We start from the raw sequence: 19,271 nt of genomic DNA on the forward strand, positions 1-19,271 counted from the left end.
CAGTGCCAGAGGTGTGATTGGTCCCCTCCCCCATAGAATCACATGTAACCCAGAAGGGCTGTCTGCCAAGTCAGCAGAGTTCCTTTACCAGAAGACAAGGGAGGAAGGAAAGATGGGCAGACAAAAAAGCAACTGACGTTTATGGCTGTATCTTAACAATAGTCCAGAAGCCTGAATCCCAGTCTAGACCTGGCACTTGGAGGAGACTTGTAGCTAGTTGTTTGGTTTCATCCAAGTAGGTTTTAACCTTTGATGTGGTATTAACCCATAAACCAAAGCAGTTGTCACTGTTAATAATTTTAGTATTTCTCTGGGTATGAGAAGATGCAAGAATTTGGGCTCCTAAAAATCCTTGCCTAAAAATATCTAACTATCTGAAGGCTCGCTCTGTCAGTTTTTCTCAGAGTACAGAGGGTCTCATTCCTGATCTGTGCTCTGAATTCCGTTTGGGGGGTGTTGAAGGTTAGCAGCTGCAGCCGTTCCCGATTTGATCTTCGCAGAAGCAGACGGCAAGTGTTAGTTTTCGGTCAGCAGGGTTCTGTCATGGCCGTAAATTTGACCGTGGTTTGGGTGATGCATTTTATGTTCATTTTGTCCCATGGTGCTAGGAATGTTCATTCCCAGGTGTGACGAAGATTTTGCCAAGGGGCCACTCAATATGCTATTATTGGACTAGGGCTTGTTAGCAGTACCCAGAAATCTCTGGACCACCTGTCTTATTAGTCTCTTAAGGTCGAGGAGAATATTCCCTCTTGTTGCTTCTTCCGATATCTATAGTTATACTATTACAATAATTGATTTTGTACAGAACTATAGACCATCATTTTATTAGAGGCTCAGTCACATATTTGGTAATGTAAGAAATAATAATTGTGTAAAACAGGCCAAAAAAAAGAAACAATATAGTTAGCAGTGTTAGTAAGGTCATAAGTATGACTTTAAGATCTCTCATTAGGTGCAGCCTAGTATATCCCCTCATGTGAAGAGTCGACTCATTGGAAAAGACTCTGATGCTGGGAGGGATGGGGGGCAGGAGGAGAAGGGGATGAAAGAGGACGAGATGACTGGATGGCATCACGGACTCGATGGACGTGAGTCTGAGTGAACTCTGGGAGTTGGTGATGGACAGGGAGGCCTGGCATGCTGCGATTCATGGGGTTGCAGAGAGTCGGACACGACTGAGCCACTGAACTGAACTGAGTATATCCCCAGTTTGTCTGGCTTAGTCTGTTTCATACTAGTCCTTATCTTTAAGGGAAAGTGTGTACATTGGCATCGTTCATAAGGCATTTATCCCAATTTTCTAGTGTTACTAGATTAGTTATCCTTGGTATAGTCTTGAATGTTCCTTTACATTTGAATGGTCATACCCCAGTGTTAATCTCCTGGTTGTAGCTCATGGAGTATCTGAAATTACCCCAAAAGTTAGGCTTTAGAAACAAACTTAGAATGTTCCTTTAATAATTTAATTACACCTTGTAACAGTATAACATAACAGCAAGGAACTACCGAGAAGTGAGTCTTACTAACACAGACTTTAATTAATAAAACTAGAATTTAATATTCAGTGAAACACATTTTTTTTCCCTAAAATTATCCCACTTTTTTTTTTTTTTTTTTAACCAAACCCAGCCAAGGCTAATTTGTTTTTACAATAAGTTTGGTCTATTGATTGCATAGGCTCTTCTATGCTAATTCTGGTGTAATTCCTCAGGAGTCTCAGACTAAATTCCTAAGGGCAAGAAAGCCATGTCAAAGGCCTGCCATCAGATTTTGTCTAGGTGGATTTCTCTCTTTTAGAGAGGACCTGTTTTAGAGGTTTTCAAAATATTTTGAGATTCCTGTACATACCAGGAGACAGTCTTTTTTTATTTACCTGATAACCAAAACAACAAAAAATTTTAAAGCAAACATAAATTACTTAAAGGCAAAGAAATTCATGCAGCCTGCTATCAAAAGCAGCATCCCAAGAAAACTTTGTTCTCTTAACAGAGAGAAAGCCAAATTTAAGTCTGGTACCAGCTTACTATTAATTACAAGCAATGGCAGCCCACTCCAATACTCTTGCCTGGAAAATCCCATGGATGGAGGAGCCTGGAAGGCTGCAGTCCATGGGGTCACTGAGGGTCGGGAACGACTGAGCGACTTCACTTTCACTTTTCACTTTCATGCTTTGGAGAAGGAAATGGCGACCCACTCCAGTGTTCTTGCCTGGAGAATCCCAGGGACGGGGGAGCCTGGTGAGCTGCCGTCTATGGGGTCGCACAGAGTCGGACATGACTGAAGTGACTTAGCAGTAGCAGTAGCAGTAGCAATTAAATTCAGTCTAGTCCCAATTAATGTTAGAAAGTCCTGAGCACATACAAAATTCTTTTCCCAATGCTCCTTTTGTACAAACCCTTTATCACTTTCTGGATCTATATTAACTTGTCCTATTTTTTTCCCCATCCATATACAGTTGGCTCTAGAACAAAATTATTCTCATTTCCTTCAACAAGATATCTCCAGATATACCAAAAACATATATCTTACCTGCTTTGCACTCTGAAATGCTTCCCTTGTCACTTCAGTGGCTTTAATTACATATTATAATTTTTAACCCTTAAAAAACCTTAATTTCTAGTTAAAACCAATATAAAAGCAATTATGAACTATTTGTCATATTGGCAATTTTTGATTAGCACACTCTAGAACATATTCTATAACCTCAAAAAACATGCATTTTCCCAAGGCACAATTTCTTTTCTCAATGTAATACAAAGCATGTATCTAACAAGTCCAAGCATTTTCAGTTTCTCTATTGTATTTAGAATTGCTTGATTTGTGAGTGCTTTCTTTTCTTTTAAGCCAATTGAACAGAGCTTATTTACAAATTAACCTCAGCAATATTATTCAAAGGCAAAGACACATACTAAGACACACATAAATACAGAGAGAGATATCATAGTTTTCTAGTTGAAATTTAAAATATCTCTTTTCCTCTCTCCCCTACCCCCTACTGCCTCCTTGAATTGAGGTTTCACTAAACAACCAAAGGCTGAAGTCTCAGGCAAAGTGGGCTATGTTTGTATCTCAAGGACATGTAGGAGTTAACTCTTCCAGGGGATCTTCTCGACCCAGAAATTGAACTTATGTCTCCTGCGTCTCAACCTGCAACTGAGAGCAAAGAGTGCTTCTAGAAATGTAATCCAGTGTCCTAAACACGTTTAGGAGTCACATGAAATGGACTCAGAGTGTCACGTGAATTCCCTTCGACCTTATAGCTTAACAGGACTTGGAGTACCTGCTATAACACCCGGTGATTTCTAACCCGATTATCTCAGGTTGTTCTTGGTGCCTTGCGCAAGGTATCCTCCTCTCACATCTGGAGAGGACATTCAGAGCAGTGCAGAGCGGTTGCAAAGTTTTCCTTTAAGTTTTTTTATAGACAACATGTAATGCCTGAGAGACAGGCTGCTTGGCAGTGGCCAGCCCAGTAAGTAGTCTGTTACAGTGTACAGGCTGCCAAGTCCTGGAGTGAAGGGGGGAACTCTGGAGTAATTGGAGTTGGCGGCAATGGAAAATACCACGGGAGTCAAGGCCAATTATTTGATATTGACAGCAATGGGTTTGGCAGTAGCAACAGTACAGAGACTCTTTCCCCCAGAGGGTATTAAAGCATTGGGTAAAGCTATTAGAATCCCAGCTGTGCAAGTAAAGTGGGAAAGAAAATCACAGAAGCACAGGAGAGAGAAAGTTAAGAGTATCCAGCCAACAGTTTGGGAAGACCTGCAGTTTAACTTGAACTCCTAGGTTTCAGCACCAAATGATCTTGGAGAGATGCAGTGAGTGGTCCTGAAAAGAGGTCTTATTTCCCTGCCCAGGAATTGGACATGGGTAGCCTGGATCTGTATAGTCAAGGCTATGGTTTTTCCAGTAGTTATGCATGGATGTGAGGGTTGGGCCATAAAGAGAACTGAGTGCCACAAAATTGATGCTTTCTAGCTGTGGAGCTGGAGAAGACCCTTGAGAGTCCCTTGGACTGCAAGGAGATCAAAGCAGTCCATCCTAAAGGAAATCAACCCTGAATATTCATTGAAAGGACTGATGCTGAAGCTCCAATACTTTGGCCACCTGATGCGAAGAGCCGACTCACAGGAAAAGACCCTGATGCTGGGAAAGATTGAAGGTGGGAGAAGAAGGGGATGACAGAAGATGAGACAGTTGGATGGCATCACTGACTCAATGGACATGAGTTTGAGCAAACTCTGGGCAATGGTGAAGAACGGGGAAGCCTGGCATGCTGCAATCCATGCAGTCACAAACAGTTGAGCATAACTGAGCGACTAAATAACAACTACCAGGATGAAAACCAGGAATCCTAGCCACTAGGCCACCAGGGGCTAGAGGCCAGAAGCAAAGTGGCCCTGGCTCTTTCTCCCACTTGAAAGCAAGAGTGTTTCAAGGAGGCCAACACTGTAAGAGCAGGTACAAAGTTTATTTTTTGGAGATACAGCCGAACATGCAGGAGAGCAGAGAAACAGTTTATTTAAGACAGAAGCAAAGCAGAGAGAAAGTTGTGGGCATTCTAATGAGGAGGAGGAGTGCAGTAAAGAGGTGATTTTAATCACTTATATAGGACAGTCCTTCTGGAGCCTCTGTTTACATTTGGCCAGTTATCTTGTTTCTTTTTTCACACCCGACTGGTCCTAAGACCCACCCCAAGCTGCACATGCAACTGTTTACTAAGATGAATCCCATACAGAGGTCTGTGGGTGCATGTCCACACTTACAACAGGGTGGTGTCCTCTTGACCCCCAAGGAGCCTTCTTGGGACTGTGCAGATAGAAACGTTTTCTTGACCTCCAGAGTGGCCATCTCATCTCTTTACTCAGCTTCTGCCATTAGCTTCCTCTTTGGAGTGGAGAATAAAGCTTCACTTTTACTCCACTTGACAAACAGCAGCTGTCCAGCCCAGATGCCCATCTATCTCCTACCTCATCCCTATCGAGCCACTGCCATGGTATCATAGTTCTTGTGTTCCAGTAACTCTTATTTTATTTAAGAATATCCCTGAAGCACACCATGGAGGAGGAAATGGCAACCCACTGCAGTATTCTTGCCTGAAAAAATCTCATGGACAGAGGAGGCTGGTGGGCTGTATATAGTCCATGTGGTCGCAAAGAGTTGGACATGACTGAGCCCAGAGCACAGGAGTGGTGATACCGGCAATTCAAATATGTCCAAGAGAATTCCCAAAGAGACAGCGCCTCCTTTAAGTGAAAAGGTGAGAGTTCTCAACTTATAAAGGAGAGAAAAAAAAATCGTATGCTGAGGTTGCTAAGAAGGATGGTAAGGATGAATCTTCTATGCATGAAGAACTTCATCTTCTGTCATGAAGTTGTGAAGAAGGAAAGAGAACTTTGTGCTAGTTGGCTGTTGCACCTCAGACTGTGAAAGTTATGGCCAGAGCGCAAGGGATGTGCTTTTTAAGATGGGAAAGGCATTAAGTTTGTACAATGAGCTATTGTGAGAGAGGGCTATCACATTCACAAAACTCTTGCAGTATATTGTTACAGTTGTTCTGTTTTATTGTTAGTTATTATTATTCTCTTACTGTGCCTAATTTATAAGGTAAACTTTATCATAGTGCAGTGAGTGAAGGCCGCTCAGTCATGTTCAGCTCTGTGGCGCAGTGGATGTAGCCTGCCAGGCTCCTCTGTCCATGAAATTCTCCAGGCAAGAATACTGGAATGGATAGCCTATGCAGGCAATCTTCCCGACCCAGGAATCGAACTGGGGCTTCCTGTGTTGCAGGTGGACTCTTTACCAGCTAATCTGCCGGGGAAGCCCCAACTTTATCACAAGTATATATGCAGAGGAGGAAACGTAGTATATATAGGGTTCAGCGCTATCCGAGGTTTCAGGCATCTATCGGGGGTCTTTGAAAGTATCCCCTATGGATAAGGGAGGCTACTTTTATTATCTGTAACTGCTTTGGAGCTACAATGTCACAGCTAAGTAGCTGTGACAGATTGTATGACCAAGGAGCCTAAAATATTTACCCTCTGGTTCTTTTGGATAAAATTTGCTGACCTCTGTCCTGTTTACATAACAGAATTGACTAAATAGTGTTGCGTAAAGGTGTTACAGGAGAAAAAAAAAAAAAAGACCAGTTTGTATCTATTTCATAATACTTTTCCTTCAGGGAAAAAGGTTAGGTAGTTTTATTAAGATTTTGAGATTAAGACATGAGTGGGAAAACTTTCTGGTTTCTAATCACTTTGTCAGATTATTAGGCAATTGGGTAAGATTCAGATCATTGTACTGAAAGGTTTTTGAGGGTCAAAGATAAGTTGAATGAGTTTGAAAATGTTCTGCTCTTGAGAATGACTGTAGCCTAGGAAGAGCCTGGCTGAGAAGGAGTAGAAGAAAATGAAAACTTCAAAGGCTCTTGCTTGGGCAATTTTGATTTCCTCAGCGTAATAAGTTAAAGAAGATTTGCAAAATAAACACAGCGCAAACACAAAATTGATACATTTTCCAGCCCCCTTAATTTTTAAACAATTAAAATAATTTATTTGATATCAATACAAATCATATTTTTGCTTTTACTAGAAACATCTTATTGTAATAGTATTTTAAGTGAGTTCAACAAAACCGAATACATCGTTTCACTCTCGCAATGTGACTGACAAAGGACTCCTGGTAATATGAGTGATGGCTCTGTTGTTTTCTTTTGTTTGCTTTTGAAAAATTTGCTTTACTCAACTTTGATTTTACAAAAGACCTATATTAGTACTTGTTTTCACTAACTGAAAGAAATCTGAAGAGGAGTTTTGCTTTTATGAAAAAAGTTGAAAAGCAAAAATAGCATTCCGCATTTGTTTTGCAGTGAGCCTTTCAGAGGCAGCAGGTACCCCGAGACACCCCGAGTGGCACCATCAACCCCTTCCCAGGGAATTTCAGCATCTTCAGCATCTTAGTTAGCATCAAGCCGCCGCACCTTTGAATTGTGTCTGTGAGCATTTGTGCTTTGTCTCAACTTACCAGCAAGATGTGTCCTTAGGAAACTGTTTCTTCCCTTTACCTTATTTCAGCTTATGAAAGGTTTCATAGGAATGCTATACTTTGGGATAGTGGGGGGGAACATGTGCTTGCATTGTTAGCATTACCTCTTTTTTTTTTTAACAGGTTTATTGATATAACATTTATTTAACATACAATTCACATAGTAAAGTGTATAATTCAATGCTTTCTATATGTTATATTAAATTTTAAAAGTTGTAATATATATATATATTATATATCACATAAACTAACCATTTAAATCACTTTCAAGTGTACAACTCATGGCATTAATTACATCCACAATATTGTGTAACTATCACCACTATTTCCAAAATGTTTTGATTGTCCCAAACAGAAAGTCTGTACCTATTAAACAATAACTCCCTATTCCTTACTCCCTCCAGCCCTCTTTTAACCTCTCATCTGTTTTCGGTCTCTATGAATTTGCCTACTCTAGATAACTCATGCAAGTGGAATCATATAATATTTGTCTTCTTGTGTCTGGCCTATTTTCTTAGCATGTTTTCAAGATTCATTCACGTGGTAGCAAGTGTCAGAATTTCCTTCTTTTTATGCCTGAATAATATTATGCTTTATGGATTTTATTTTCCCAATTATCTGCTGATGGGCACTTGGTTTTCTTCCTTTTGGCGATTTGAAAAATACTGCAGTGGAGGACTTCCCTGGAGGTCCAGTGGTTAAGAATCTGCCTTCCAGTGTGGGGGATTCGGGTTGGATCCCTGGTCAGGGAACTAAGATCCCACACGCTGTGGGGCAACTCTGCCCGTGTGCCACAAGTAGTGAGCCCACGGGCCACAGCTGGAGAGAAGCCTGCACACTGAAGCTCAGACCTGACGCAGCTGAAAATAATGATAATATTAATAAAATTTAAAAATATCGCAGTGAACAATAAGTCCTGTTAGAGTCTCTCTTTTTTAAAATTAAATTTTTTTTTGCAGTCTTTTGTATTAAACTGGAGGATAATTACTTTATCATATTGTAATGGTTTCTGCCATACATCAACATGAATCAGGCATAGGTATATGTATGTCCCCTCCCTCTTGAACCTCCATCCCACCTCCCTCCCCATCCCACTCCGCTAGGTTGTCACAGGCTTTGGATTCCCTGTGTTATTCTGTATTTTCCCACTGGCTATCTACTTGACATATGGTAAAGAATATGTTTCAATGATACTCTCTCAAATATCCCACCTTCTCTTTCTCCCACTGTGTCCAAAAGTCTCTTCTCTATGTCTGCATCTCCATTGCTGCCCTGTAGATGGATTTATCAGTACAGACTTTCTAGATTCCATACATCAGTTCAGTTCAGTTCAGTCGATCAGTCATGTCTGACTCTTTGTGACACCATGAATCCCAGCATGCCAGGCCTCCCTGTCCATCACCGACTCCTGGAGTTCACCCAAACTATGTGCATCGAGTTGATGATGCCATCCAGCCATCTCATCCTCTGTTGTCCCCTTCTCCTCCTGCCCCCAATCCCTCCCAGCATCAGAGTCTTTTCCAATGAGTCAGCTCTTCTCATGAGGTGGCCAAAGTATTGGAGTTTCAGCCTCAGCATCAGTCCTTCCAATGAACACCCAGGACTGATCTCCTTTAGGATGGACTGGTTGGATCTCCTTGCAGTCCAAGGGACTCTCAAGACTCTTTTCCAACACCACAGTTCAAAAGCATCAATTCTTCAGTGCTCAGCTTTTTCACAGTCCAACTCTCACATCCATACATGACGACAGGAAAAACCATAGCCTTGACTAGATGGACCTTTGTTGGCAAAGTAATGTCTCTGCTTTTGAATATGCTATCTAGGTTGGTCATAACTTTCCTTCCAAGGAGTAAGCGTCTTTTAATTTCATGGCTGCAATCACCATCTTCAGTGATTTTGGAGCCCCCCAAAATAAAGTCTGACACTGTTTCCCCATCTATTTCCCATGAAGTGATGGGACCAGATGTCATGATCTTAAGTTTTCTGAATGTTGAGCTTTAAGCCAAAATTTTCACTCTCCTCCTTCACTTTCATCAAGGGATTTTAGTTCCTCTTCACTTTCTGCCATAAGGGTGGTGTCATCTGCATATCTAAGGTTATTGATATTTCTCCCAGAAATCTTGATTCCAGCTTGTGCTTCTTCCAGTCCAGCGTTTCTCATGATGTACTCTGCATAGAAGTTAAATAAGCAGGGTGACAATATACAGCCTTGATGTACTCCTTTTCCTATTTGGAACCAGTCTGTTGTTCCATGTCCAGTTCTAACTGTTGCTTCCTGACCTGCATACAGGTTTCTCAAGAGGCAGGTCAGGTGGTCTGGTATTCCCATCTCTTTCAGTATTTTCCACAGCTTATTGTGATCCACACAGTCAAAGTCTTTGGCATAGTCAATAAAGCAGAAATAGATGTTTTTCTGGAACTCTGGATTTAAGGGACTAGGTCTGATAGACAGAGTGCCTGATGAACTATGGACAGAGGTTCGTGACATTGTACAGAAGACAGGGATCAAGACCATCCCCATGGAAAAGAAATATAAAAAAGCAAAATGGCTGTCTGAGGAGGCCTTACAAATGGCTGTGAAAAGAAGAGAAGTGAAAGGCAAAGGAGAAAAGGAAAGATATAAGCATCTGAATGCAGAGTTCCAAAGAAGAGCAAGAAGAGATAAGAAAGCCTTCCTCAGAGATCAATGCAAAGAAATAGAGGAGAACAACAGAATGGGAACGACTAGAGATCTCTTCAAGAAAATTGGAGATACCAAGGGAACATTTCATGCAAAGATGAGCTCGATAAAGGACAGAAATGGTATGGACCTAACAGAAGCAGATATATTAAGAAGAGGTGGCAAGAATACACAGAACTGTCCAAAAATATCTTCAAGACCCAGATAATCATGATGATGTGATCACTCACCTAGAGCCAGACATTCTGGAATGTGAAGTCAAGTGGGTTTAGGAAGCATCACTATGAACAAAGCTAGTGGAGGTGATAGAATTCCAGTTCAGCTATTTCAAATCCTGAAAGATGATGTTGTGAAAGTGCTGCATTCAATATGCCAGCTAATTTGAAAAACTCAGCAGTGGCGACAGGACTGGAAAAGGTCAGTTTACATTCCAATCCCAAAGAAAAGCAATGCCAAAGAATGCTCAAACTACCATACAATTGCACTCATCTCACATGCTAGGAAAGCAATGCTCAAAATTCTCCAAACCAGGCTTCAGCAATACATGAACCATGAACTTCCAGATGTTCAAGCTGGTTTTAGAAAATGTAGAGGAACCAGAGATCAAATTGCCAACATCCACTGGATCATTGAAAAAGCAAGAGATTCCATATATATATATATATATATATATATATATATATATATATATATGATACTTGTTTTTCTCTTTCTGACTTATGTCACTTTGTATAATAGGCTTTAGGTTCATCCACCTCACTAGAACCAATTCAAATGCATTCATTTTTTATAGCTGAGTAATATTCCATTGTGTATATGTATCACAACTTCTTTTTTTTTTTACTGCTACATTTTGCACAAAATGAAGATAACCAACTGACTAAGCAGTTCCAGACCCATTAGTGTTCACTAATTAAGAAGTAAATGAGGAGAGGGAAAAAGCTTGCTTAAAACTCAACATTCAAAAAACTAAGATCCTGCCATCCAATCTCATCACTTCATGGCAAATAGACAGGGAAACAATGGAAACTGTGACAGACTTTATTTTCTTGGGCTCCAAAATCACTGCAGATGGTGACTGCAGCCATGAAATTAAGACACTTGCTCCTTGGAAGAAAAGTTATGATAAACCTAGAGAGCATATTAAAAAGCAGAGACGTTACTTTGCCAACAAAGGTCCGTCTAGTCAAGGCTATGGTTTTTCCAGTGGTCATGTATGGATGCGAGAGTTGGACTGTGAAAAAGCTGAGCACCTAAGAATTGATGCTTTCGAACTGTGGTGTTGGAGAAGAGTCTTGAGAGTCTCTTGGACTGCAAGGAGGTACAACCAGTCCATCCTAAAGGAGATCAGTCCTGGGTGTTCATTGGAAGGACTGATGTTGAAGCTGAAACAGCAATACTTTGGCCACTTGATTTGAAGAACTGACTCATTTGAAAAGACCCTGATGCTGGGAAAGATTGAGGGCAAGAGGAGAAGGGGACGACAGAGGATGAGATGGTTGGATGGCATCACCGACTCAATGGACACGAGTTTGGGTAAACTCTGGGAGTTGGTGATGGACAGGAAGACCTGGTGTGCTGCAGTTCATGGGGTCACAAAGAGTTGGGCACGACTGAACGACTGAACTGAACTGAACTTTTGTCTCTTCAGGTAAGTTTATTCTAAATATTTTATTCTTTTTGTTGCTATGGCAAATGAGATTGTTTCCTTAATTTTGCTTTCCAATTTTTCATTGTTTAGTTCAGTTCAATTCAGTTCAGTTGCTCAGTCTTGTCCGAGTCTTTGCGACCCCATGAATCACACTCATCTAGAGCCAGACATTCTGGAATGTGAAGTCAAGTGGGCCTTAGAAAGCATCACTACGAACAAAGCTAGAGGAGGTGATGGAATTCCAGTTCAGCTATTTCAAATCCTGAAAGATGATGCTGTGAAAGTGCTGCGCTCAATATGCCAGCAAATTTGGAAAACTCAGCAGTGGCCACAGGACTGGAAAAGGTCAGTTTTCATTCCAATCCCAAAGAAAGGCAATGCCAAAGAATGCTCAAACTACCACACAATTGCACTCATCTCACATGCTAGTAAAATAACGCTCAAAATTTTCCAAGCCAGGCTTCAGCAATACGAGAACCGTGAACTTCCAGATGTTCAAGCTGATTTTAGAAAAGGCAGAGGAACCAGAGATCAAATTGCCAACATCTGCTGGATCATGGAAAAAGCAAGAGAGTTCCAGAAAAACATCTATTTCTGCTTTCTTGACTATGCCAAAGCCTTGGACTGTGTGGATCACAATAAACTGTGGAAAATTCTGAAAGAGTTGGGAATTTTCATTGTTAGTGTATACAAATACAAGGAATTTCTGTGTATTAATTTTATGTCCGGAGACTTTAATTCATTGATTAAAACTAATGATTTTTTGGTGGCACCTTTAGAGGTTTCTGTGTAAGGAATCACGTCTTCGCAAAAAGTGAGAGCTTTACTTCTTTTCCAGTCATGATTTTATTTCTGTTTCTTCTCTGATGGCTGTAGAGTGTCTCTTTTCAATTCCTTTGGAAATGCTGTGTCATATGGTAATTTTTATGTTTAGCTTTTTGATGAACTGCCAAACTGTTTTCCAAAGTGGCTGCATTATTTTATTTTCCCACTAGCATCATATGAGGGTTAGAATTTCTCCATGTCCTTGCCAACATTTGTTATTTTCCATTTGGGTTTTTTTTTTTTTTCCACCTTTTGGCTATTATGAATAATGTGGCTATAAACTTTTGTGTATAAGTTTGTGTGGACATGTTTCTGTTTTTCTTGAACATACACCTAAGATAGAATTGCTGGGTCATTCTGTGCTTAACATTTTTTAAAAATATAAATTTATTTATTTTAATTGGAGGCTAATTACAACATTGTATTTTGCCATACATCGAGATGAATCTGCCATGGGTGTAAACGTGTTCCCCATCCTGAAATCCCCTCCCACCTCCCTCCCCATACCATCCCTCTGGGTCATTCCAGTGCACCAGCCCCGAGCATCCTGTATCATGCATCAAACCTGGACTGGCGATTCGTTTCACATATGATAATATATGTGTTTCAATGCCATTCTCCCAAATCATCCCACCCTCTCCCTCTCCCACAGAGTCCAAAGACTGTTCTATACATCTGTGTCTCTTTCGCTGTCTCGCATACAGGGTTATCATTACCATCTTTCTAAATTCCACATATATGCGTTAGTATACTGTATTGGTGTTTTTCTTTCTGATTTACTTCGCTCTGTATAATAGGCTCCAATTTCATCCACCTCATTAGAACTGATTCAAATGTATTCTTTTTAATGGCTGAGTAATACTCCATTGTGTATATGTACCACAGCTTTCTTATCCATTCATCTGCTGATGGACATCTAGGTTGTTTCCATGTCCTGGCTATTATAAACAGTGCTGCGATGAACACTGGGGTACATGTGTCTCTTTCAATTCTGGTTTCCTTGGTGTGTATGCCCAGCAGTGGGATTGCTGGGTCATAAGGCAGTTCTATTTCCAATTTTTAAAGGAATCTCCACACTGTTCTCCATAGTGGCTGTACTAGTTTGCATTCCCACCAACAGCGTAAGCGGGTTCCCTTTTCTCCACACCCTCTCCAGCACTTACTGCTTACAGACTTTTGGATCTCAGCCATTCTGACTGGTGTGAAATGGTACCTCATTGTGGTTTTGATTTGCATTTCTCTGATAATGAGTGACATTGAACATCTTTTCATGTGTTTGTTAGCCATCTGTATGTCTTCTTTGGAGAAATGTCTGTTTAGTTCTTTGGCCCATTTTTTGATTGGGTCATTTATTTTTTTGGAATGAGCTGCAGGAGTTGCTTGTATACTTTTTGAGATTAATCCTTTGTCAGTTGCTTTGCTATTATTTTCTCCCATTCTGAAGGCTGTCTTTTCACCTTGCTTATAGTTTCCTTTGTTGTGCAGCTTTTAATTTTAATTAGATCCCATTTGTTTATTTTTGCTTTTATTTCCAATACTCTGGGAGGTGGGTCATAGAGGATCCTGCTGTGATTTATGTCGGAGAGTGTTTTGCCTATGTTCTCCTCTAGGAGTTTTTGAGGAACCACTGAACTTCCATAATAGCAGCACCCTTTTATATTCTGACCAACAATGTAGGAGGGTTCCCATTTCTTCACATTCTGCTTGACACATTTCCCATTAAAAAATTATAGTCATCTTAGTGAGTATGAGGTGCGGTTTTGATCTGAAACTCCCTAATGACCAATTATATTGAACATCTTTCTTGTGTTTGTTAGCAATTTATATTCCTTCTTTGGAGAAATGTTAATTCAAGTGCTTTGCTGATTTTTAAAATGTGGGCCTTTGGGGTTGAGTTTTAAGAATTCTTTATATATTCTGGGTACTAAACCCTTATTAGATATATAATTTATAAATATTTTCCCCCATTCTATAGGTTGCCTTTCCACTTTCTTGATAATGTCTTTTGATGCACAAAAGTTTAAAATTTATATGAAGTCTTGTATGCTGTATCTTTGCTGAATTCATTTATTAGCTATAGCTTGTTTTTTGGTAGATTCTTTGGCATTGTCTATGTATAAACCCATATCATCTAAAAATAGCTTTACTTCTTCCTTTCCAATTTGGATGCCTTTTATTTTTCTTGTTCAATTACTGTCTAGGACTTTGGTTTTACTTAGAATAGCAGTAGTAAAAGTATGAATCCTTTTTTGTTTGTTTCTGAGTTAAAGGGGAAAGCTTTCAGTCTTTCACTATTCAGTATGATAGCTGTGGATTTTTCATAGGTGCCCTTTACTATGTTAATGAAGTTATTTTCTATTCCTATTTTTTGGTATATTTGTCATGAAAAGATATTGAATTTTGTCAAATGACTTCTGCATCTATTGAGATGATCATGTAGCTTTATGCCTTTGTTCTATTACTGATTTTCTTATGTTGAACTATTGTTGGGTTTCTGGGATCAACCCCCGTGGCCATGGTGTATATGATCTTTTAAATGTGCTGTTGAAATTCAGTTTACTTCTGTCTTGCTGAGAATGTTTGTAACCATATTCAAAAAGGATATTAATCTTTAGGTGTTTTTCTTTTTCTTGTGGTACCTTTGTCTGCAGTCCACCTAATTTTAAATCTACACTTAAGAAGAATGAGCCAATCCTACAATTCTGTGTTGACCACAGATGTGCAAGACCAAGAATACTATCAGAATAAATTTGAACCCTTCCCGAGAAGAAAAGTCTATGGTTTATTTTCAGTGATATAAATTTGAAAGAGATTACCTTGTTCCTACCATTATAGTTGGCACTGAAATGTTTTGTTAGGGCTCCATGATGGCTGGTTATTAGTAGAACACCAATTTGACTTTACAGCTCCCTAGGGTAGAGGGAATGTCAGGGTCCTGAGAAGGTAATGGGGTGGGCAACACAGGAGACAGGAAGTTGCTTAATAAAGAGTAAGTTTTTCTTGACTTCTCTTTGTTTCCATCCACTTTCCAATTAGAGGAGAAAAGTTACCTTTATTTTCCATTATTTTTTATTTCTCCAATAATGCTTCTTAGACATTTAGAAGCATGGGGTTAAGAGCAAAAACTCACTGCCTTGTTATGTTTGCACTGATAGTTCAAGGATATTTTAACACTGAGCAGCATCTATTCCTAAGCTTCATTCAAAATGTTATTTTCCATCCAGTGTAGAGGGGAAATGGGCAGTGAGGAACAACTGCATGGGTTACACGGCAAGCTAGTAATGGAGTGAAGGTTGCAACAGTTGTGCTCTTATCTCCTTTCTGTTTAGGCACCTTTTGCTAATCTTAAGTATTTATCAAAGTAAAAATCTGATAAGGGCAGGAATGCCAGGGCTTGGTCAAGCCTAGGAACAGTCTGTTGCAAAACAGGGAACCCATTTTGGCCTCACTGGCTATGGGGGAAACCCTGTGTTAACAGCTTCTGAGCTTTTTCCTTAGTTATTTGGTGTAGTTTCACTCATATGTTGCCATGTACCTTGGACATAGACAAAGTAGTGTCAGAACTAAAACTGCACAATGGCTAGAAATGGAGATATGAGCATATTTGATAGAAAGAAGAGAAACCAGTCATTTGGCATTCTTCCTGTTAGTTTCTTTTCCCTTGGCTGAAGGTCTGGAGTGTTGTAGCAGTTTCTTGTGTGCATGCTAAGTCACTTCAGTTGTGTTGACTCTAGTGACCCTATGGACTGTAGCCCGCCAGGCTCCCCTGTATACAGGATTCTCCAGGCAGGAACACTGGAGTGGATTGCCATGCCCTCCTCCAGGGGATCTTCCTGACCCAGGGATCCAACTCTCATTTCCTATGTTTTCTGCATTGGCAGGTGGGTTCTTTACCAAAGCTTTGTAAGTCTGACCAAATGATTAAGTACTTTCACTGTCTAAATTGTACTAATTAAGTGAGAATAGATGGCAGTGCTGGCTTGTTCTTTCAGCTTCACATTTTTAACATGCCTAGTGTCCTTGAAAGCAAGCTGTGAGACAGAGCTGTCATAAAAGCCCTGTCTCTGTAGTCCTAGGATTGGATGGAAGGAAGACTGGGCAGAAAGGGTGGTTGTTGCCAGACATGAAAACTGCAGAGCTGCAAGCCCAGGCACTTCCCTGACACTTTCGCAAGCCCTCTCTGAGTTTCCAGGGAGATGAAACTGCCAGCCTTGCCTCCACAGTGAGTCATCTGCTGGGGCTTTTCTTGGAGTTTGGGAACTTCAGGTGGGCCCTAGAGACAGAGCTTCTAGGACAGGAGACTTGGCCATCCCAGGATCAGTCAGCCCTGGAAGTAGAGGAGTCCAGCTGATCTCATACCTATGGAAGGATGACTGGCTAGGGTACCACAAGGATATTTCTTTTTTCAAAACTTTTATTTACTTATTTCTTTTTGGTTATGCTGGGTCTTCATTGGTGTGAGGACTTTATCTAGTTGTGGTGAGCGGGAGCTACTCTTCCTTTCAATGTGCTGGCTTCTCTTATTGTGGAACATGGGCTGTAGAGCATGTGGGCTGCAGTAGCTGCAGTGTGTTGTCTCAATAACTGCAGCTCCTGGGCTCTAGAGCACAGGCTCAATGGTCGTGGCACACGGCCTTAACTGCTCTGAGGAATGTGGGATCAAACCCATATCTCCTGCATTGGCAGGCAGATTCTGCATGACTGAGCCGCCAGGAAGCCACTGGGGAAGCCCCCACAGATATTTTGAAGTTATTAGGTTAAGCCATAGGAAATTGTCAATACTGAACCAGTTTGACCTTTGAAAATGATGATCTCAGTTCAGCCTAAACTTTCAATAAGGAGAAAACAAGCAAGAAACTGAAGCCAAAAGAATCCATTGCCTGCAATAGATTCAACTCAATCTACTGGAAGCAGAATATATTTTCTAGAACATTAGTTTCTCAGTTTACTTTTATTCTTGTCTAAAGTTCTGTTATGGTTTGAATTGTGTCCCCTACCCCTAAAAAGGTATGGTGAAGTCCTAACCCTCCCAGTACCTTATAATGTGACCTTATTTGGAAATATGGTCTTCACAGAGGTTCAGTTCAGTCACTCAGTAGTGTCCGACTCTTTGCGACCCCATGAATCGCAGCACGCCAGGCCTCCCTGTCCATTACCAATTCCCGGAGTTCACCCAGACTCACATCCGTCGAGTCAGTGATGCCATCCAGCCATCTCATCCTCTGTCGTCCCCTTCTCCTCCTGCCCCTAATCCCTCCCAGCATCAGAGTCTTTTCCAATAAGTCAACTCTTCGCATGAGGTGGCCAAAGTATTGGAGTTTCAGCTTTAGCATCATTCCTTCCAAAGAACACCCAGGACTGATCTCCTTGCAGTCTAAGGGACTCTCAAGACTCTTCTCCAACACCACAGTTCGAAAGCATCAATTCTTCGGTGCTCAGCTTTCTTCACAGTCCAACTCGTTCATCCATACATGACCACTGGAAAAACCATAGCCTTGACTAGACGGACCTTAGTCGGCAAAGTAATGTCTCTGCTTTTCAATATGCTGTCTAGGTTGGTCATACCTTTCCTTCCAAGGAGTAAGCGTCTTGTAATTTCATGGCTGCAATCACCATCTGCAGTGACTTTGGAGCCCAAAAAAATAAAGTCTGAAACTGTTTCCACTGTTCCCCATCTATTTACCATGAAGTGATTGGGACCACATGCCATGATCTTAGTTTTCTGAATGTTGAGCTTTAAACCAACTTTTTCACTCTCCTCTTTCACTTTCATCAAGAGGCTTTTTAGTTCCTCTTCATTTTCTGCCATAAGGGTGGTGTCATCTGCATATCTGAGGTTATTGATATTTCTCCCAGCAATCTTGATTCCAGCCTGTGCTTCTTCCAGCCCAGTGTTTCTCATGATGTACTCTGCATAGAAGTTAAATAAGCAGGGTGACAATATACAGCCTTAACATACTCCATTTCCTATTTGGAACCAGTCTGTTGCTCCATGTCCAGTTCTAACTGTTGCTTCCTGACCTGCACATAGGCTCTCAAGAGGCAGGTCAGGTGGTCTGATATTCCCATCTCCTTCAGAATTTTCCACAATTTATTGTGATTTACACAGCTAAAGGCTTTGGCATAGTCAAGAAAGCAGAAATAGATGTTTTTCTGGAACTCTCTTACTTTTTCAATGATCCAGAGGATGTTGGCAATTTGATCTCTGGTTCTTCTGCCTTTTCTAAAACCAGCTTGAACATCTGGAAGTTCACGGTTCACGTATTGCTGAAGCCTGGCTTGGAGAATTTTGAGCATTGCTTTACTAGCATGTGAGATGAGTGCAATTGTGTGGTAGTTTGAGCATTCTTTGGCATTGCCTTTCTTTGGAATTGGAATGTAAACTGACCTTTTCCAGTCCTGTGGCCACTGATGAGTCTTCCAAATTAGCTGGCATATTGAATGCAGCACTTTCACAACATCATCTTTCAGGATTTGAAATAGCTGAACTGGAATTCCATCACCTCCACTAGCTTTGTTCGTAGTGATGCTTCTTAAGGCCCACTTGACTTCACATTCTAGGATGTCTGGCTCTAGGTGAGTGATCACATCATCATGATTATCTTGGTTTTGAAGATCTTTTTTGTACAGTTCTGTGTATTCTTGCCACCTCTTCTTAGTATCTTCTGCTTCTGTTAGGTCCATACCATTTCTGTCCTTTATTGAGCCCATCTTTGCATGAAGTGTTCCCTTGGTATCTCTAATTTTCTTAAAGAGATCTCTAGTCTTTCCCATTCTGTTGTTTTCCTCTATTTCTTTGCATTGATCTCTGAGGAAGGCTTTCTTATCTCTTCTTGCTATTCTTTGGAACTCTGCATTCAGATGCTTATATCTTTCCTTTTCTCCTTTGCTTTTCACTTCTCTTCTTTTCACAGCTATTTGTAAGGTGTCCCCAGACAGCCATTTTGCTTTTTTGTATTTCTTTTCCATGGGGATGGTCTTGATCCCTGTCTCCTGTACAATGTCACAAACCTCATTCCATAGTTCATCAGGCACTCTATCTATCAGATCTAGGCCCTTAAATCT

The sequence above is a fragment of the Capra hircus genome, chromosome 3 (assembly GCF_001704415.2).
Source record: "Capra hircus breed San Clemente chromosome 3, ASM170441v1, whole genome shotgun sequence".
In the NCBI taxonomy this organism is placed as follows: domain Eukaryota; kingdom Metazoa; phylum Chordata; class Mammalia; order Artiodactyla; family Bovidae; genus Capra; species Capra hircus.